General features: G+C 48.7%; 1 protein-coding gene across 5 annotated transcripts in view; it reads left to right on the forward strand.

Moving 5' to 3' along the window:
• The window catches only part of SPATA13 (spermatogenesis associated 13), a 225,457-nt gene that overhangs the window by 111,665 nt on the left and 92,734 nt on the right, over positions 1 to 21,058 (forward strand). Inside the window, exon 1 of one of the 5 annotated variants that reach the window (XM_064493265.1) lies at positions 9,537 to 9,682. The exons of the other annotated variants lie outside the window; for them this stretch is intronic. The gene's annotated coding sequence lies outside the window, so the exon portion shown is untranslated. Of the gene's footprint in view, positions 1 to 9,536; positions 9,683 to 21,058 lie in introns of those variants that run through there. 5 annotated transcript variants of the gene reach the window in all.

Below are 21,058 nucleotides of genomic sequence, written 5' to 3' on the forward strand. Positions count from 1 at the left end.
TTTCCCATCTTTCCCTGGATTTGCCAATGATTGGGTAGGAGGCAGAGCATCAATTTTAAAGAAATATGTGCTTTTCATGGAGGTTTAAAGGCTGTATGCCCTATAAAATCCTGTTTGTTCGTGGTTAGCATAATCTCCTAAATTAGGAGTTGGATTCCTTCTGCAAAGACTGTTAGTCAAGACTGACAATTCTCTCCTGTGCTTCACTGTCACACTTTAACACAATCCATTTTCCCCAACCAGGAGCTTTTGCTAATCTCAGAATCACTGCTGGTGAGGGACCAGAGTGAGATGATAATGGTATTTACTAAGGGTCCTCCGGGGAGATTGACTTGCCCGCCTTGAGGCCAGTGTTTTCATCTCCACAAATGTTTGCAAATCTAGTGCAATCTGAAAGAAAATGGGGTTGAATCACTTAGTAGAACAAAGTCAGCCAGAAAGAGAAAGAAAAATACCAGATGATTTCACTTACGTGTAGCAGCTAAAAAAAAAAGACACAAATGAACTTACTTACAAAACAGAAACAGACTCACAGACATAGAAAACAAATTTATGGTTGTCAGGAGGGAAGCGGGTGGGAAGGGATAAATTGGGAGTCAGAGATTTGCAGATACTAACTAGTCTATGTAAAATAGACGAATAATAAAGCCTTCCTGTACAGCACAGGGAACTATATCCAATAACTTGTAATAACCGATAAGAAAAAAGAATATGAAAAGGAATTCACATACGCATAACTGAACTGCTGTGCTGTGCACCAGAAACTAACACAACGTTGTAAACTAACTCTACTTCAATTGAAAAAAAAGGAAAGCAGGGGCTGGGATACTTCCTTTAAATGAATCTTTGATCTCCTGAGCACAAAGCGTTCACTTTCCTGAGCCAAATGGAGATCCCCTGGCTGCCCCTGAACAGCCGCCCGCCTCGGAAGCCGCTCAGAGGGCATTCTGCGCAGCAGGGCTGCTGTGTGGGAGGGCAGTTTCTCCTAAGCAGATGATTAACAGGAAATGATTTGTCTGAGGTTCTGAGTGGTCCTTCACAGCCAGGCCACAAAAATTCCTTATTTTTAAATAAACAATTATGGGCAGAAATAACTAGAAAATAACTCAGAAAATTCCGATTCCAGACCTCGCAGAGCCAGATGGACGGGCTCAGGGCTCACATTGGCCACCTTGGTTGCTGGCCTCTGGGCTGGACAGGGAACCCGCGGGACAGGGCTGAACTTAAAGACGTCTTACTCCCTCACAGTAGGCCTGCAAGAAGTATTTGTTTAAGGAATGCCAGCTGGATTCAGGTGCAGATCTGTGTGGCTGATGGAAATTGGATGAAATATGCTGTTACTCATGAGAGAGTGCCCGTGGGTCAGAGGCAGGTCTGTGTTCTTGGTGACTGCCGTGTGAATCTGGCCAGAGCACTTCACCTCCTCCAGCTTCGGTGTCTTCATCCGCGACCTGACTGCTAAGGGTCCTCCAACTTTGAGAAGGTCAGTGTGCTGACTTTCCCAGCATCACCGCGAACTCCAGCGAGAAGACCGGTTTCTGGTCCTGGGTCTGCCTCACTCAGCCCGGGGGCCTGGGTCTCGCTGCCTCGTGTTTCTGAGCCTCATAACATGAGGAAGATAGAACTGGCCTCGGGGATTTCTGTGAGAAAGTCATCTTACAACAGGGAAAACATCTTCGCCTTTAAAGAGTTGTAGAATGTGGTGTGTGTTGTGGATTGGAAATAAGACCTCTTTAAGTTCAGCTTAAGTGTTATCAGGAAGGGATATTAGGTGAGAACAATACAGTCAAGAAGTGATGTTAAGTGTTATCAAGAAGTGCACGTGCTCTCAGACTTGACTTTGAGAAATCTGTGTGCCTCGTCAGAGAATCAGAAGGTCAGAGAGGCTGGGAACTAAATGCCATATTTTATGAAGTCTGACACCCAGTGATGGGTCTGACTTGACTGTTACTGGGTGTTCTTGAGATTTTACTCTGTTTCTTTTGAACCTGATCAGAGGCCCGGAGGTGACTGTGAAAGTATTCCTGAACAAGTGTTGACAGATTGTTTCTCAGTGGGGCTTCCCCTACCAACACTGGGGTCCGTCAGTTTTCCCGCAGCTGGACCTGCACTGACTGTTGACGTGACGTTGAATTTTGCTCCTTGAAAAAAAGCACTGTACACTAGTGTTATACTGTGCGTTTCTTTCATAAGTTGCAAGGTTGACTGTTTCATTTCCTGTGGCTGTTTAATAGTTGTTTATATTTTTTGTCATAAAACATCTTTTAACGTCCTTTATCTGTTGGAATATTCACAGATTTAGCATCTTCTTTAATAATATACTGTGTTAATTTCCTGGGAGTTCCATAACAAATTACTGTAAACCAGGTGCCTTAGAGCAACATAAATGTGTTCTCTCACAGTTCTGGAAGCCAGAAGTTTGAATTAAAGTGTCAGCAGAGCCAGGATCTCTCCGAAGGCTCCAGGGGAGGGTGTTTCCTTGTTTCTTCCAGCTTCTGCTGGTTCCGGGCAATCCTGGTGTCCTTGGCTTTTAGAGACATCATTCCAACCCCTGCCTCTGTCTTCACCTGGTCTTTTCCTTGTGGGTCTGCATCAGAATTTCCCTCTTCTTACAAACACACCAGTCAGATTGGAGCCCAGCCTAATCCAGTATGAGTCAGACCTCATCTTAATTTGACTGCATCGGTAAGGACCCTCGTTCCAAATAAGGTCACATTCACAGGGTTAGGACTTCAATCAATTTGGGGAGGTGGGACCTTTCAGCCCATAATGATACTTAAATAGAAATGTGAGCAGGACATTCTTCTGATGGGGAAGGAACCAAAAACTGGCAGGTGAGTGTTCTAATCTCAGAGGAAAGTCTGTGTAAGTTTATTCACGTCTGTTACATCCAGATACTGCACAAAGCCGTGTCTTCCAAAATTTTAAATTTTGATTTTAAAAACAAATTAGTTATGATAGTTTCAGAATACCAGTTGCTAACCCCCGGAACTCTAAAAATAAACCCTGGCAATCTGGAAAGGCAAAAAAGCACATTCTACAAGGAGTCAGGTGCTCTGCGTTTTCCTGGTCCTGGTGCTGCTCGGCTCTGTGACTTGGAACAGTTTACTTGATTGGCATAACTATTCTTGTTCCAGAATCTATAGACCACGGTTAAGGCTCTTTCCAATTCTAATAACCTGAGGCTGCAAATGCCATGATAAGTCCACCTGCTTCCGTTTTCACAGGCATATTTGAAGGGGTAAATGGCTCTTGAATTTTATGTTGGGTGTACACAAGCCTAGTGGTTTAGGTTGAAGTTAGTTTGCATTCAAACCATTGTTCCCCTTGAACACCGCACTGGATTCAGGGAAGGTCAAGAGATCTGACCGGTGCTGCGATGCTGAGACAGTCAGTCCACACTTTGTTCTCCCTATGGGAAGAGAGGATATTTTCAAGCTGTAAAAGGCTCATTGATGTTGGAAGTGAAACCAGTGATTCAGTTATAGGGTTTTCATCTTCAAAGCCCTTTAGAAGCAAGAGGTTTGGTGGGACCTGGGGTAAGAGGCTCCGGAACCCAAAACAAATAGGGTCAGAAGTAGCAGCAGAACTCGTTGGATCCAGAGCCAGCCTCTCTGCCGAGGTCAGACGTTCTTGTTCAGAAGTGTGGCTTTGTGTGCTTCTGTCTGTGTGGGGGACCTTCTGAGACAGCCCTCTGTGGTTTATTAGGCTGTGGGGACTAAAATCCAGCTACGTATTGTTTGTGAATCTCTGCAGTTCACTCAAGAGAAAAGCCAAGAATGATACTATGACGAGGGGGTGGGTTCACAAAATGTGGGTTAATTTTCAGCCTTTTTACTGAGGAGCTCTTTGCTTCTCCGACAGTCCTCTGCCACACTTGAAACACAATGATCACTAAAGCTTCTCTGTTTCATAGGAGCTTGAAGAGGAGTGTTGAGAATTAATATTTTCAAAGTTAATTTCTTGAGGGTTCTGAGAAATTCTAGTGAAGGTCACTTTTTAACGTTGGGCCACGGTAATGCTTTAGAATTTTCCACCACTTTCTGCTGTCCTGTACATTCTAGTCACCCTTGACTCGTGAACATGTCATGAGATTTCACAAGCCCACTCTCCCTTCTGTACCTGACAAACTCCTACTCATTCCTCAAAGCCTTACTTGATTTCTCCAGCTGGGCTAATCCTTCTCTCTCCCATGTTCCAAAAATACTTTGCAGGTTCCTCTGTTACAGAGGTTTTCAGTATAATTTGACTAATTAATTAGGGCGGTCTCTGCTGGAATATTTGGAATATGAGTACTGCAGGAGGGTTGGTCTGCATTCTGCATCGTTGTATCCAGGAGGGCTTAATGGATATTTGTTACATGGTCAGAAATACAGCAACCTTTGCCTTTTGTATCCCTAACTGTGAGGCCTCCCAGGGGTAAGAACAGCAGATCCAGATGTACCATGAAGTGAACATTGTCCTTTTTTTTCCAAATTCATCACTTTGAGGGTGATAATGGGCTGTTTCAAGAGCACACTAACCACCACTTTGGGCAAGTCTGGTATTTTCTTTTTCTTCAAAACTGCTATTTAACCTGAGCTGGCCAATGGGGTGTTCGGCCTCCACACAGCTGTTTATCCCCTGGCTCAGGCATCCTAGAGGAACCCTGCAGAAACAACACCTTAGAAACAGTGTTTCCAAGAATGAGCTAACAGTGCCTTAGAAACACTCTACAGAAGCCCCCAGCTTGTGTGATTATAGAAAGTAGACCAGGCAGCATTTTCTCCCCCCCCCCACCCCCACTTTTCACTAGAAACAATCCTGCAGGTTTTGTTTTTTTTTTCTCCCAATGTTGATTTACAGTCCTGAGGTCAGAGCAGTTTTGGACAGTGTTAATCATTTGTAGGAAAAAAAATTTTTTTCAGGCTTTACATTAAAATAATTTTAGACTGACAAAAATGTGATAAAAGTAGGGGAGAGTTCCTGTGTCCTTCCCCAGCTCCCCTGTGGTGTTGACCTGGTCAGCGACCCGAACCAGGACGCACACGGCACAGTGCTCCTCACTCACCCATGGGCGTTAGTGGGAATTCGCTGTTTCTCCCACTAATACCCTTTCCTGGATGCAAAAAAGGGATATTAGTGGCAGAAACTAATTTTGTTTCAAACTAAACTGTGTTCCTCAAACTGTTACTTTTCGTTGGTCCCCGTGCCTTTCATGACCTTGACAGTTTCAAAGAGCCTCAGTCAGTTATTCCCTCAGTTTGTATTTGTCTGAGGTTTTCCCATGTTTAGACCCAGGTTACGCATTTTGGGCAGACCCACAGAAGAGATGCCACGCCCTTCTCAGTATTTGTAAACAATGTTCACATTGGCTTTTTGTGTGAGTGTTGGAATTTGCTCCTTAGAATATAATCAGGGGAGGGGAGAGTATGTATCAGGGGTGGAGCCTGTGCATAGCAGGCGCGAGGTCCTGGGTTCCATCCCCAGCACCTCCGTTAAAAAAAATTAATAATAGAAATTTTAAAAAAGATAAGAACTGACACGTAAATTGGTGTGATAATTAATGTAGAGGAATGTAGCCTACAAATCACCTCTAAAATGTTACTTTAGATTACATCATTACAGGACGTGTGCAGGAAAAAACTACCCACAATTTTCTTACTTGCCCATAGGTCTTTTTTAAATGCCATGATTCCATCATGCGTTCCGTTAGCACGTCCCCTGCGTTAAAGCACCCTCGCTGCAGCGGGCCGCGTGCTGCACAGCGCCCTAGACGCTCCCATCCCACAGGTGAGCCGGCCTTTGTTTTCTCCTCCCCTTGATTTTGAACATTTTCTCAAGTTCCTCCTTGGAGAGCCTTACTGGGACAGAAGAGATTTTCTTCCTAGAAAGCTGTGCATTCCACGTGGAAATGGAGGGAAGGAAAGTTTTGGTGATTCTTGAGCTGTGGCAATAGATTCTTCTCGCAATAGATTCTTCTTGCAATAGACCTCTAGGTGAACTTACTCTTTTCATATCACTTGTAGGAAGGTAAATGGATACACTGTTTTGGAAAATATATTTGGCAGTAGTAAATAAAAATGAACCTAAGCAAATCCCATGACTTAGCTGGGGACACTGTTTAGCGGGTCCTTCTCTCTTCCTGAGGGCGGCCCGCCATCACAGTCCCTCCAGATCCAGGTGTGAGAGCATCCCTCTCACTGAGTGCCAGGGAGGGCCTGGCCCCCGACGCTGGCATGGGCTCATCCCTACTCTCCCGTCCTGTGGGCCTCCGTGCCCCATTCCTGGGCAAGGAGCAAGGAAAACTCCCTCCGCTTTTCCCCCAGTAGATACTTGTGTGTGAAAATAATTTTGATGCATGCCAAACATAATTCATCCTAGGAAGCTTAAATTAGAGAGGTGCCTGCTCCAATAAACTGTAGAATTGAAGGCAGCCAATCCTGCTTATCCATTCTAACCAATAAAACAGCCACCACTTACTGAGCTCTTACCACATACCGGGCACTGAGCTCAGACTTCACACATGTTATCAACTTCATCTTCACCCCAGAGCTTCGCAGATAAGGAGGAAGGGCTGGGAGGTTAAGTGGTTTTCCCAAGCCAGGGCTGGAGTGGAAGACACTGGGCTCTCTACCATCCCCCACCGCCTCCCACCTTTACAACCACTTAAGAAACAAGACACTGGAGACCGACAGATGGAGATAAAGATGTCAGTGGTATTGCCAATGAAGTCAGTTGGAGATTGTGACTGTAGGTCTGAGAAAATTTCTTGCTAATGTATAAGTGTCCCTCTGCCCCCAGCCAGGTTGGGCATGAAAGATAATGCACTTCATGAGCTGCTTTGAGGCTCTAAGTAGAGAATGAATGTAGAGGACGTAGCATGTTAAGGGCTCAGAAAGTATTCAAGAGGGACACATAATTTTGGAGATGTTATCATGTGAAAAGAGTGCACCACAGACTTGGTGACATTCTGGTAGTTGCTGTCTGCACTGGTGGTGGAATGGCTCTTTGTGAAAGCTCTGGATTGGCTTTCTAGCAGAATTAGAGTTTAAGCTCCTAGTCAGAGTTGGGTACCAGCAGATCACCAAGAGGAAAAAAGTTCAAAGAAACCTTTGGAAGTTCCCATGTGTAGGGAAGGTCGAACGCAGATGTCAGCTTTGTTTGCAGGGCAGTGAGTGATGGCTGGTCCCGTGGGCGGAGAGGGGTCACTGTGGGAGGCTTCAGCCTTTTTACTCAGAAGCCACAATGAGATTCCCCATGGAATGATGGGAGCTGAAAGAAACAGAGATCACTGGTCCATATCGCACATTGAACAGATCAGAAAAGTGAGAGCTGGAGAAGTTTGGTGATTTATTTCCTATCAACTAGAATGGATGCTGTAGAGTGCCCAGTCTCTCGGTGTCAGATCAGGGTTTTTTCTCTTGACACATTCTGCCCTGCTCCAACAAGTTAATAATCTAAAACCAGAAATATCTTTTATCCCAAGAGCTCGAGTCCCACTAAAACCAAAGTCCCACTAAAACCGTTTTTTTTTTTTTAAAAAAAGGACGGGAACTAATAATGTACGTATGTGCGAAGATATCAGGAGTTTTATATGGGCTAAAGTTTGATGTTTTCCAACCAATCCAGAGTGGGAGGTTTCCTTTTTCACCGAAGAGGAGGCTGAAATTCAGAAATGTAAAGGGCTAGCCCCGATCATAGGTATCAGGGAAGCAGGTGCCTCTGGGCCAAGTCTTTACAACTCTCTGTTTATCTGAGAGGCACTGCCTGTAAATATTAATAATAATCTCCAAGCAGGCAGAAATAATCCTTCGAGACTCGGATTTTTTAAAATAGAGTAATCAAAAATATCTCCTCAGATGTGTGTTGATTCTAAAGAGATCATTTAAAAACTCTCAGTTTTGCCTTTGATAGTCTTTTCTTAAAAAAATACTGAAGTAGGTTTCATTTGTAACATGTATGAGAGCTTCAAGCAGGTTTTGTTAAAGTTATTTCAATGAAATGGAATATTTGATATCAGCCCTTCATGCTATGTCTCTAAATTTTTCCATTGTTTATGTATAGAGTATGTTTCTGCTTTAAATAAATATATATATACTCATTATCAAAAATTTGAGGAATTTGAATAAAGATCCAAAGAATAAGACTTTGCCCGTATTTCCACCACCCAGAGATACTTGCCATTAATATTGTGGTGTGTGTGCTTTGATTAAGAGGGTGTTTCTCAGAGCAGTTTTAGGTTTATAGAAAGACTTGAGTTGAAAGGAGCGTTCTCTCAACCCCAGTTTCTTATACTGACGTCTTGTGTCAGGGTGGCATGTTTGTTGCTATCGATGAGCCAATATTGATATGCTATGTATGATAAATGAGTTTACATTAGGGTTCACTCTTTGCATCCTACGTTCTATTCTGTGGGCTTTGACAAGCACATGATGACATGAGTCCACCATCTGAGTATCATACAGAATAGTTTTTTCACTATTTAAAACAGCATGTATAGAATTAATTTTGGCTTTTCATTGGGTAATTTAATATTTTTATACCTTAGTTTAAAAATAGTGGTTATTCTTTGATTATTAAAGTAACACATGTTTATAATAATAATGCTGGCACACGTAACCACTCAAATGAATCATCTAAAACACGGCAGTTTTTAAAAGAATGTGTTTATTTTATGAGTTCCATTAGCTGCAGATCAGGAAACAATCTCGGAGCGTTCGTGGCTCAGATTGCGGCGCGGGGGTTTGCCTCGCGTCTGCGGTTTTCTCTTGAATTAACCATTGATCCTCGAGCCACGCGGGAGAGGTGAGAGTTCTGAGTGGGGGTCACCCAGGCGGACTACGTGAGACCTGCTCTAGGTCCTGGGGAGGTGGACCCAGGGTTTCCTTTGCTTGGAAAAGCGCAGCCTGTGTCTCTTCGCCTGGAGCAACCACCTCCTGGGCAGAGGTGGGGCAGGGGCAGGGGTGGGGGTGGTGCCCGGGAGGCACGGCAGCTCCTCCCGCCCGGGGCGAGGCTGGGAGCTCGATGGGGTGGGGGCAGCCGGGCTTAGGGGACCCAGGCGGGGATGCTGGTATAGGGGAGTCGCTGGGGGTGGAAGGAAGGGAGCGGGGTTGGGGGTGTAGCTGAGGGGAAGAGGAGCCAGAGTGGGGGCAAGTGTCGAAGCACCGGGGAGGTGGTTGGGGGATGTCCCAGTAGTGGGTGGGGGTGGGGGTAGGGGTGGCGATAGGGAATGGCCAGGAGGATTGTGGGGGCAGCCTGGCTGGTGGCACTGTGGCCTGGGGGCGGGGAGGGCGGGCCGAGGGCGTGGTCTTGGGGGTTGGAGAGAGACCCAGGCAGGCGGCATGGTCTGAAGGGATGAAGGGAGAGCCGAGCCAGGGGCGTGGTCTGGGGGCCGGACCCCGGGCACAGCCTGAGGCGAGGAGGGAGCCAGCCGTGGGCGTGGCCTGAGGCGCGGAGTGCGTGTCAGATGGGCGTGGCCTGGGTCGAGCGGGGGCGTGGCCTTGGCCGGGCGGGAGCGGCGGGCGGGCTTCAGCGCCGCACTCCTCCCGCCCAGCCAGCCGCCCGCCGGAGGCCGCGCACCAGAGCAGAAGCGCCTCCAAGAGCCCGGCGTGCTTGGAGCTGCGCGGCACCGGGACCGGCCTTGAGTCGCCGGGACGTCTTGGATCCGCCGACTTCGGAGGCTCCCCTGGGCCGGGCCGCGGTAGGTGCGGCTGCGCCGGGGCTCGGGGCGGGCGGGTGACAGGGCGGGGAGCCCGGAGCCCAGGCAGCGAAGGTGGCCCCGACGCCGGCCTCGGAGCCCGAGCGCCGTGTCCCCTGTGTGCGCTCGCGGCGCGGCCCGGCCGCCTGGGGGTCCCCAAACCGGAGCTCGGGCTGCGGGACGGACAAAGGCGCGGGTCTCCCGCGCCGCCCAGGGGATGCGGTGGAGAACTTCCTCCCAAGCGAGTTTCTCCCTAGGTCCCCTGGCCTCCTTTCTGGAGAAAGGCGGCGGGACCCTGCGTCCGGCGTCTCTGAACTGGACGGAGTGAGCGCCAGGACTGGTTCGCTTCCACTTGTGGCCGGCGAGGTGGGGGCGCCCGCGCCCCGGTCCCTGAGGACACGCACCAGCGCTGCGCCCACGTCCGGGGACTCAGGTGACCCGGGCTGGCGGGCCACCATCTGGCTGTGCCCGAGCAAACCTACCCTCCGTCCAGGTGAGGAAAAACAAACCACACCAACCAACCAGACAAACAAAACTCTGTCGGTCAGTTGCTTCCCAGCACTGGACAGTCGTGTCTGTAAATACAAGCGTACCTTGAATTTATTAAGCACTTGTTACCGAGGCCGTCTGAATTCTTACATCGTCCACCCCTCCTCCCACATCTCACTCGTTTTCCGTGTTGCCTGGCATTTTCTGCCCTTTTAACCCCTCAGGTCCCCAAGTTCTGTGCTCTCCTTCGCTAACAGTAGCAGAAATTTCACTCCACTTTATTTCCCACTCTCCTAACAAGTGCTCCTTTTCTGTGCCCTCCTCACTTCTTCCAAACTCCTCGCGGCGGTGCCCTCCGGGTCCTGTTCGCAGTGCTTCGCTCCTGCGCTGCTGAGTCTTGTCCTCTCCCCACCCCCACGCCCCTGAAGCCCCATCCTTTTGAGTTTTACGTGACTGTTTCTTATGCAACATTCTGGGTTTCATCTGCCTCCTTTGGTGCCCGGATTTGCCATCTTCCTCCCCCCAGGTGACTGTCTGCTTTTCTGCCTGAGCGCCCGAGGCGCGGGCTTCTCCACACACGCACCCTCGTGCCTTTTGCCTACTTCTCCCTAAGCTTTTCCCGCCTCCACCGCGCACCTTGTTTCGGTTCCTCTGCTTGTGATTTTTCTACTGCATCACCACCCGGGTTCCTTTTCCTCCCTCCCAGTCAGCCCTGCCTTCCCTGGCAGACGTCTGTATTTCAGAATATCTGAAAGTGTCCTGAGGAGGCAGCCAGCAACTGCTTTTCTCCCGGACAGCTCTGGATTTCAGGACCTTCCCATCTGGCCCAGGCTCTGTTTGTGTTCTTACTGAAGTAGCATCGTATACAGACAAGTCCTGCAACTGTGTTGACATGGATGTTAAAATGAGCCTTAGGTAGCAGTGGTCAGACACTTAGTACAGGCACCAAACACTCTTCTAGGGAACTGACATGCTGTAGTAACTCACAAATCGTCCTCACGTCCCTGTAATGTCGTTGCGTGCCTGTCCCCACTTTACAGATGAGAGGAGGGAGGCTCAGAGAAGTTAAGCACTGGGCCAGCTTCTCACGGCTGTGCGGTCGGGGGCCTGCTCTCCTCACGGGCGCTGTGCACCCACACCTCAGCCACATGGACTTCGGAACTCAGGCATGGGCTGGGGTTCGGCTTTGGATGTGAGGTCATTATTTGCACCTTTTATTTGGTCTGCAGTTTACAACTGAGGGCACGATATCTTTACCTGTAGAGGAGTGTGTGGGGACAGCTTAATGCCTCCCGTGCCTCAGAAAGACTGGGGACAGGGCCTGGGCTGGCTTCCAGCTGGCATTCCTGAAGAGAGCGCACGCTCCCCTGAGCTGCAGAGGCTGGAAGCAAGCTTCACACCAAGACCACTGCCAGCCGCGTCCTCCCCTGCGCCAGAGGGCAGTTTCATTTTAGCTGGCCAGAGCCCTGGGGCCCTTCATAGCCCTGTGCTGCTATGAGTCTTATTTATTTCTGTTTCATTATATAATTGAAAGCCTTGTTCATGTATTTCCTGGTCGGTCTTCACCTTCCTGAAAGTTCTTGGAGGCAACTATTGGTCCTGTGCAGCTGGTGAAGCCGAGTGTTGGTAGCTTTGTACTTTGACAGCTGGAAGGGAACTTCCATTCTGCAGATGAGGAAACTGTGGCCCAGAGAAATAAGACGACGTGTCCAAGGGAGGCAGCAGGACAGCAGAGCTGACCTTAGACCCCAGGCCTGCTGACCTCTGGTCCAGAACTTGCTGGCTTATAGCCTGGTGTGTTGACCTCTGTGTTTGCTTCAGAGGCGGTGGACCAGTCCTTCCTTTCCTGAGCCAAGAGGCATTGCAAGGATTCATTTAGGAGGGACATTGTCAGTGGTTTTGTGTGTGTGTGTGTGTGTGTGTGTGTCTGAAAGCTAAACATTTAAAAATGTGGGCTTTAGAGAGATGTATTGATATAAATGGGATCATAAAATCGCAGAAGCATAAATCCAGATGTTTTTAGAAAGCAATATTTTTGTTTTCTGAAACAGCAGGAAGGAACACCAAATACACATTGCTTTCTAGAGGCAAATCATGCAAGAAAATTGAAAAATCAGTAGCTGGAATGTTTAATTGCATTTTCCATTTGCAGACAGAAACGCATCAGTACCAAGTGCCCCTTGGTTTCCTTCATCGCCGCATCTCAAAACAGCGGCGAAGGGGAGGGCGTCTCAAGTTAGTTGCTGTCTCTGCGTTGGCTTTGCCATGCCCACCCCTTCTCCTTTTTTTTTTTTTTTAATGGAGGGACTGGGGATTGAAATGAGGACTTTGTGCATGCTAAGCATGTACTCTACCACTGAGCTATACCCTCCCCCACTTCTCCTCTTGACCTTGGACTCCCAGCCGTGCCCTCCCTGCACTGCCCCTTTTCCAGCTCTGCTCCCTGCTGTCTGTTTCAGCTCCTTCTCCAGGAGCCCTCAGGGAACCTGGTGGGGTACCGCTTACCTGTGAGGCTCAACTCATTCCGTATCAGCCATTCTTGTACGTTGCATGTAATTAGCTTCGCTCTGATGCTTCCAGCATGATACAGGTGGTTGTGTCTGTCCTTGGGAGAACTGAGGAGACACTTGTCTGTCTGTTCTCAGGTTCAGGTGGAGATCATTATAACTGAAGAGCAAGTTAGGTTTACTGTTCCTCTTTCACAGGTGACGCAATGAATGCTCAGGGACAGGTCCAGAGCCCCCTGTAAGAGTTGAGGTTGAGATTTGAACGCAGGGCTGCCTGGCTCGACGATCTGCACCCATCTGTCTCCTCTGTGTCTGGTGCAGCCTTCCCAGAGCCTTTTACGAACTAGGTGGTTCCTGCTGGCTGAACTGAGGATGGAGCAGGAGGGAGGCATGGGGTCAGCCTCACAGGAGTTCTGGGCCAGCCTTTCCCCGTCTCCCCAAGGGGCAGGGATACTTTCTGACTGTGTCTGGGAGAATTCGGGAGCTGTGGCAAAGCCAGGAGTGGGCAGAGCTGGTCTGTGTTTCTCATAAGTGGTTGTGGCCATTTGCTGTGGTCGGGAGGTCAGCATTCGTGGACACAGGTGATGCCCCATTCTGTGCTCAGAATATTTAAATGTCCTGGATGCAGGACTGTTACCTTAGCTAATCAAGACCTTAAAGGACCTGCTTTCTTGGCCAGAAATAACCTCTGTCCATTTCTGTGTGGCGAGACGGCTCTGTGTCACTGTGGAAGCCATGAGAACTCAGTGTTGTCATTTCAGGGACCATGCGCCTGACTCAGGATGTCTCCCGCTCTGGCTGGATCTGGACAGGACTCCCGCCCCCTGATTCTCTCTAGGACTCAGTCATGGGGTTGGGGACCTCTAAGAGGACGCTGCCAGCTAATCTGGGAGAGGGAGGGGCCAGCCTCTCCCCTCCCCCATTAACATGGTTACAGTTTGTTCCCTAAGACTGGCAAGCTGTCCTTGGAGAAAAATAGAGCACAGGTCCCAAACGACTGGACTGGAAGGTGGTGGTGGCGGGGTCTCTGCTTGCCGTCCCGGCAGGTGCAGGGGAGGGTGAGTCCCAGATTTTATTGTCTTACAGCAGAGGGGGCAGGAGGCCAGGAATGAGATGTGTTCCTGGCATCGGAACTTTGATCTCAGCCTTTCACGGAAATTATTGTTCTGTATGAAAGGATAAGTGTGCAGTCTTGTAGTTGAATGTTAGAGATACAGTTCAGTCACAGTAAACACGTTTCTAGGTCTGGCCCAGGTACGTCACTACCCTGTATGATATATATATAGAGAGAGAGGAGTCCTGGGTCCTAAAACCACTTACATATGTGCATTGAGACGTGACTGGTTCAGATGTTGGGTTCTCTGTGGCTAAAGGAGAAAAACAGCCTCTGCTTCAGAAATTTGCTCCATTTGCGCACTTCATTTTACGTGCCGGGCACGTGCTGGGCAGGGGCGGCGGAGAGTCGTCAGGAGCAGCTGTGTCTCGGGAAAGCTTGCATTCTTTCCAGTGGGAGAGGTGGACGTGTGAAAGGAAAGTCTAAGGACTCGTAGCAGGTGAGGGGTCAGTTTATGGGGGAGGGTGTTAGGAGAGCACAGGGGAGGCTTAGGATCCAGGAAGGCTTCCTGGAGGAGGCACTGACCTCAGCCTGGGCTGACTAGTAATAGGAAGGAGCTGACAGAGGGAGGCATTCCAGCCTCTGAGGACAGATTAAGCAGAGGTGGGGAGGCAGACCCCAGCTTGGTGATGAGGGACCCACAGACAATTCTGCGTGGCCCCAGTCCCCGGCCCATTACTCGTGGCTGTTCCAATGTGCTGGGAACAGTGGTTCTGTGTCAGTATTATCTGGGGATTTGTTAGAAAAGCAAATTATAGGGCTCTCCCCGGGCCCCCTGAATTACAGACTCGGGGTGGGGCCTCGCAGTCTGTACTTAACAAGCCTTCCAGGTGATTTTCACGCACGCTAAGGTCTGAGAACCACTATTCTAGAACATGTGCTTTCCAGAGGCCCGAAGCACAGTTCCTTTTCATGGCTGCAGGGTCGTCTCGAAGAGCCACATTCCTCCCTGGTTGGATATGTAAGACATCCCTCAAGCGAAGAGCCACCCACATGTCTTGTACTTCTGGACCACGTACATCTCACAAGTTCTCCTGCCCACCTCGCTTCATCTCATCGCACACTAGTCATTTATATTATTTCCATACCACCCCTCCCTGACATGATTTCCTAGCGTTTGGTGGTAGTCAAATAAACTGGGTTCAGGTCCCAACTCTGCTGCTTGAGGGCTGTGTGACCTGGGGAAGGCCTCTCTGCCTCTGTTGCCTTATCTGAAAAATGTAGGTAGTCACAGCACCCATCTCTTAGCCGAGTGTTTCAAACTTTGCTGGGCGTGGGAATTACTTGGGGGTCTTTAAGAAAGATTGATGCCTGCTCCCACCCCCCAAATGTTGTGATTGGTTGTGGGTGTGACCCAGGCATTGGAATTTTCTCATGTGCAGTGAAGTTGGGGACCACAGTCATAGACTGTCATGGGGATGAAATGAAAGTGCTCAGAAGAGGGCGTGCACGTCCGTCTGCTGTGGGTGGGGGGCTCTGGTGGTCTGTGACAGGAGGGGGAAGCGGGGCTACGTCGATTGTTGGATGCCATGTGCCTGTCGGTGTGGGATCTCCTGGTGATTCTGTCTTGCTCTGGGACTTGGGAGGTGAGACCAGCACAGATCTCCACATGGAGTTCTGAGCGCCCTCTACCTGGGGCTGCAGAGGTCGTGTGTGAACAGGGCGCACAGCCCCCACCCCCGCCAGCCTTCCTGGCACCGGGCACCATTTTCCCTCCTCCGTACAGAAAAGCTTGAATTTTTGGAATTCAACCCGATTCTAAAGTTGTGAAGGAGCTGCCCTTTACAGTGAGCATGGGAATCCGGCACCTTAAGATTCTGGTCCCGGCTTAATCCATCATTTGTATTTAAATGCCCGTTTTCCAGCTCAAGACGTCTCTAGACTTGGTCTCTGGCTCCTGAACTGTCTGCTAGGATCTACATGTGTCTATGTTATAAATGACGTATTTCTAAGCATCATGTGAAAGGGTTACAGTCTCTGTGTAGCCTGCCCTGTCAACGTGTCCATCCAAGCTTCAGTCATTGTTTTATTAATTCAGCGAGTATCAGTGAGCATGCGCTGTGCACCAGACACCCAGCTGGCCGTTTTCGCCCCTCTTCCTTGTGGAGGGGTGGGCACACCTTTCTGTCTGCCTGGAAAAAGTGTTTCTTTAGGTTTGGGTTTGTAGCCGCAGCCTTCTCTGTACCTGTCTCTTTCGGTGACACAATTACTCAACTTTTAATAACAGAACATCTGAAGGCAATCTCTTATGTTGACTTCACGGGCCTGCTCTGAGCCATGCTGAGATTAATTAAATCAAACCCCATGCAACAATTACTCTAAAACATCCCGACAAGTTATTAAAATCCAGTTTGGGGGGGTGCCTGGAGACCTGAGTCACTGAGCCACAGTTAGCACTCAGAGAACGAAGTCTGCAATCCAGCTGGAGGTTTCTGATTTTCTTTTAGTCTCTGGTCTGTCCTAGTGGGGTGGCCAAATGAGTGGGAAATGCGAAGTGGGAATTCACATCTCAAGCTTATGATTGGTTCTCTTGCTGTGCGTGGAAAGGTTCAGTCGTGTTTTCGGTTTTGTTTTGCCACACAGGGCATACGAGGAACTGCTCTTTGCTCTTCGATTGGCCCTAGTACACTTAAGTGTGTGTTGCAAAAAGAAATAATTGGTGTGCTGTATTTGTTCCGCTGCCTGATTACCAAGTGAAAATCTGCCACCGGGGAGGCTTTTGTCGCGCCAGCACACAGCAGCTCAGTATCATGGTAAAGACTAGCCTCCGTTGTGCGGGCTACCCATGGGCTGAGTAGGCTTTAGAAAGACAGGAATTGCCTGGCTTAAATGGTCCGTGCATCCTTCTGAAATAACATCCCCAAACCTTCATTCGAAACTGTAAGACGAGGAGATATATGAACATTGACAACTTCCGGTAGGTTCAATAGCATGACATATTTAAAATGAGAAAAGAGTAAAAGAATAGATTTTAATTTAAAAAATTCCGAAGTAAGGAAATCCATCCAAAACACACCAGGGAAAGTAAACAATATTCTTTGAAAATGGTATGTCTTACAATCGGCCAGATCTGCCTTCTCTGCTTTTTCCACTTTTGACCTCTCTGAAACAAATCTAAACTCCCCAGGGTAGACTGAGTGGCTGATCTTACTCAAGAGCCGCTCGTTTTACCAAGTCAAGTCCAGCTCGGCGTTAGAACACCGCTCCCGGCCCTCCGGCCCCTCTGCCAGAACCATCGTGTCCTACGCATCCCAGAAGAGGGTGGGGGACTTCACTGCTGTGGCCCAGCAGCTCCTCTTGGCTGTGACCTGCGGGTGTGCGGGAGTGTAGGTCCAGGATGCGGCCGGCACCATGAGCCCTGAGCACCGGCCGCTGATCCCCTACTGTCCCCTCTAGTCGGGTCTTAGACTCCTTCCTGGGCTCCCTAAGAAATGAAACGTTTGAATTCTGCATCAGGAAAGCGGCAGCTTCTCGTGAACCCTTCGTCTTTTTCAGGACAAGTCATGGCAGGGTGTGAGTACGAAGGCTGATTTGTACGCTTGCAGCTTGTGGGATCGGCTGATGGTAGGGGTTATGTTCCTGCTTTCCGCGGCCGTCCTCACCGACCTGCACTGGTATCAACAGCTGTGCTCAGGGTGGAGCTGTCCGAAGGCAGGCCTGGTGCCCTGGCGGTGGTGCACCCGGCGGGGGGGTCTGTGCACCCGCAGGTCAGAATGGCTCGTGGATTGACTAGGCTCACTGGAACAGAGGGACCCTTCGTTCATAAACAGGATGTGGCTCCTGCCAGGGTGAGGCGCTGCCGCTGAGCACACACTTACAGCGTCCAGGCTCAGCAGTAACCCCTTCCCTCCACCCCACCTTCTCTCCTGAGATCTCTGGGTCAGGTGAGAGGGGAGTGATGGAGGTAACCTCCCCTAGACTTCCTTTCGGGCTGGAATCTTCAGCTTCCCGGGAAGGAGCAGGGCCAGGTGTGCGTGCTCCGTCAGCCCCAGCCCTCCTCCCGCAGACCATCTGCGCTGCTGCTGGCTCCACTCAAAGTCAGGAGAAGTACTCAGGGCCCAGAACGCAACGCCTTTCTTCTGACGCAGAAGTGGTCCCGCAGGGGGAAGCAGGCACTCCCTCTGCTTTTCCTAATCTCTAGTTCTCACTGACCCTTCATCCGAGGTGCTCACCCCAAACGGAGCTGACCCGGAGCCCGTGAGCGGTTCACGGAAGCACCAGTGGTCCAGCGTTACAAGGTCGGCGCGTGCCGGTGGATGCACAGAGCCTGGACTACGAAGGCCGCTGCGCAGGAGGTCTGGGCTGGCGGTGTAGTTACTTCCATTTTCATCCTAGTCCATCTGAAGGAGGTTTATCACATTCACTTCCTGGGGGCCGCTTCCAAGCCTGCTGAGTTTAATTAAATCAAACCCCATGCCACCATTATTCTGAGGCAAAATGGCTTATTAAATTTCCACGTGTGCTGGGCTCCTGAATTTGTACTGGCCAAGCAGATGGTTACGTTTTTGTCTTTCTCCTAGTAAGGACTTTAATCTCCTTTTGTTTGTTTGTTTGTTTTGTGGGTGGATGTGACCAGTCTCTTGGTTTTTCTTTCCTGCTGGGATGAGGAATCTCTCAGAAAGGAGGAAGTGCCCATTGTCAGCAGGAAGGTGCTGTTTCTCGGCTTTCTTGGAAAGCTGTCCCGGTAGAGCCAGGTCTCCCCCTCCCCCCGCACAGGATGTCTGTTTTTCTCAGGTTGGGGATGTTTAAGAACACTTGGTGTCAGTTGGAACGCTTCTGCCCTGAAATGAGGTCTTGGCTGTCTGAGCAGCTCCGTCTGGGATGAACAAAAGGGCCCAGCAAGAGGGTTCCCGGCCCCTCGCATCCTGAACCCAGACACCACTTCTCTGTGTGTGCTTTCAGGGTGACTAAGACCTGGGAGGCACTCTAGTCATTATTGAGAGAGGACTCCTGAAAAACATAACACTCTTGAAAGCATATATATGTATTATATGTGCTTAGTTATATGTATATACGCATAGTTATGTATATATATAATATATATGTTTTTATATAAAATATATAATATATAAAAATATATTTTTTATATATATAATAACTTTCTTCCACACAGAAAGCTTTTTATATGATTGAGTTAAAGAGAGCTGTCACGCAGTGACCAGTTGCTCTACATGCCTGATTAGTGCGTTTTCCCCTTCCTTGTGCAAGTGCACTGCTGCAGGAGTCAGAAAGAATTAGCCTGGACATACTTCCCGTGGACTGTTAGACGGGAAGATGCTTCCCCAGTGGGAGGATCCCCCAGCTCTCACCTCAGAAGAGTGAGGAGCTCAGATTCACGTCGGGATCTGGGTGGCTCCGGGCTCCCAGGGCAGCGGCTCTCACACTGGGAGGTGTTGCCTCACGTATTCAGTGCTGCCGTTTGGCGGGAGGTGAGGGAGGATGGGGAGGTGGCGAGCCTCATCTCAGAACCCGCTGGGCAGATCTTGTGGCACTTGCTGTGTCCGTGAGGAGGGCGGAGCTGGGGAGTCGGTGCTGGGAAGGCTGCCTGCCGCCGCTGTGCCTCCTGAACGCAGGTGCGGGCTGAGACTGCAAGGGTGAGGCGAACGGTTCTGAAGGAAGCAGTCTAGGGGGCTGATAACACAATGGCCCGGCTGCTAGGGAGGTGGCCACACCTGCTTGCTGGTGCCTGACGGGGGAATCCACATGGGGATTCGGACAGACTTCTGGCCTCCATGCGAGACTCTCCTACTGAACCTGTCTACGTTGGCCAGGAGATTTGGATGGTCAAGGAAAGGTCTCTGTGAGATAGCTTTGAACTTTCAGATTAAAGGCGTACCCCAGTCCCAGTGTTTGGTGGTGTGGGAGGCACGGCAATGGTGCAGATTGTTTTCATTAGCTGGAGTAACAAGGGTGAAAGTCGACATCTGACACAGAAGAGGCAGGGCTGGTGGAAGAGTGGGGACTTGAGACTTAAGACAGTATGCAGTTGTACTCATGAAGAGCTTAAAATTCTTACTTGATAATTTTTTTAATTAAGCTTTTTATTTGGAGATGATTGTGGATTCTCATGCGTGACCTAGTGCAGTGATATTTACATGATTTTGTGCCTCTCAGCCAGGATACTGACACTGATGCCGTGAAGACAGGGGGCATCTCCATCACCAAGAGGACCCCTCAGGTTGTCCTGTTGTAGCCACACCCTCGCCCCTCCTGCCCCTGCTCCTTCTTTGCCTCTAGCAACCACTGATCTGTTATGCATATAGTTTTATTACTTCAAAAATGTTACAAAATTGGCATTGTACAGTATGTTAGGTATTGCTTTCCTTACTCAACACAATTCTCTGAAGGTGACCCCAGACCTTTAGAAATGTGGCTTGAGAATATGTTCTCTGACTCAGTAGCTTGTCTCTTTATCCTCTTAACAGGGTCCTTTGCAGAACAAAATTTTGATGAGGTCTAATTTATTGATTTTTTTTTCCTTTTATGGATTATACTTTTGGTGTCAAGCCTAAGAACTCTTTGCCTAGCCCTTGATCTTGAAAATTTTCTTCTATTGTTTTTTAAGTTTTATAGTTTTACCTTTAAGTCCATGCCCCATTTGAGTTAGTTTTTGTATAAAGTGTGAAATTTTGGTTTAGTTTTTGGTGTTTTTGGTTTTGCCTGTAGTTGTCTAATTGCCCTTTTTTTGTTACAAAGGCTCTCTCTCTTCCGTTCAGTGCCTATGTGCATTTATCAGAAATCAGTTGGGCGTATTTGTGTAGGTCTGTTTCTGAGTTCTCTTTTCTGTTGCATTGAGCTCTGTGTTTATACCTCAGCCAGCATCACAGTCTTGATTCCTATGAGTCTTGAATTTGGGTGGACTGATTCTTTCCGTTTTTTACTTCCTTTTCAAAATTATTTTAGCGACTCTACCTCTTTTCCCTTTCTATATAAATTTTAGAATAATCTTCTCATATCTACAAAATATCTTGCTGGAATTTTGGGAGAACTGACATCTTTGCTATGTTGAGTCTTCCAATCAATGCACACAGTATGTCTCTCTGTTTCTTTAATCAGCTTTGTGTAGTTTTAAGCATATAATTCCTGTTCATGTTTTCTTAGATTTACACCTCAGCATTTCACTTTTTTGAGCAATTGTAAATGGTATTATATTTTTAACTTTAATGTCCATGTGTTTATTGCTAGTATATAGAAATACAACAGTTTTTTTTTTTTTGTATGTTTAACTTGTATCCTGTAATCTTACTGAGCTCACTCATTAGTTCTAGG

This window comes from Camelus dromedarius, chromosome 13 (genome assembly GCF_036321535.1).
Source record: "Camelus dromedarius isolate mCamDro1 chromosome 13, mCamDro1.pat, whole genome shotgun sequence".
In the NCBI taxonomy this organism is placed as follows: domain Eukaryota; kingdom Metazoa; phylum Chordata; class Mammalia; order Artiodactyla; family Camelidae; genus Camelus; species Camelus dromedarius.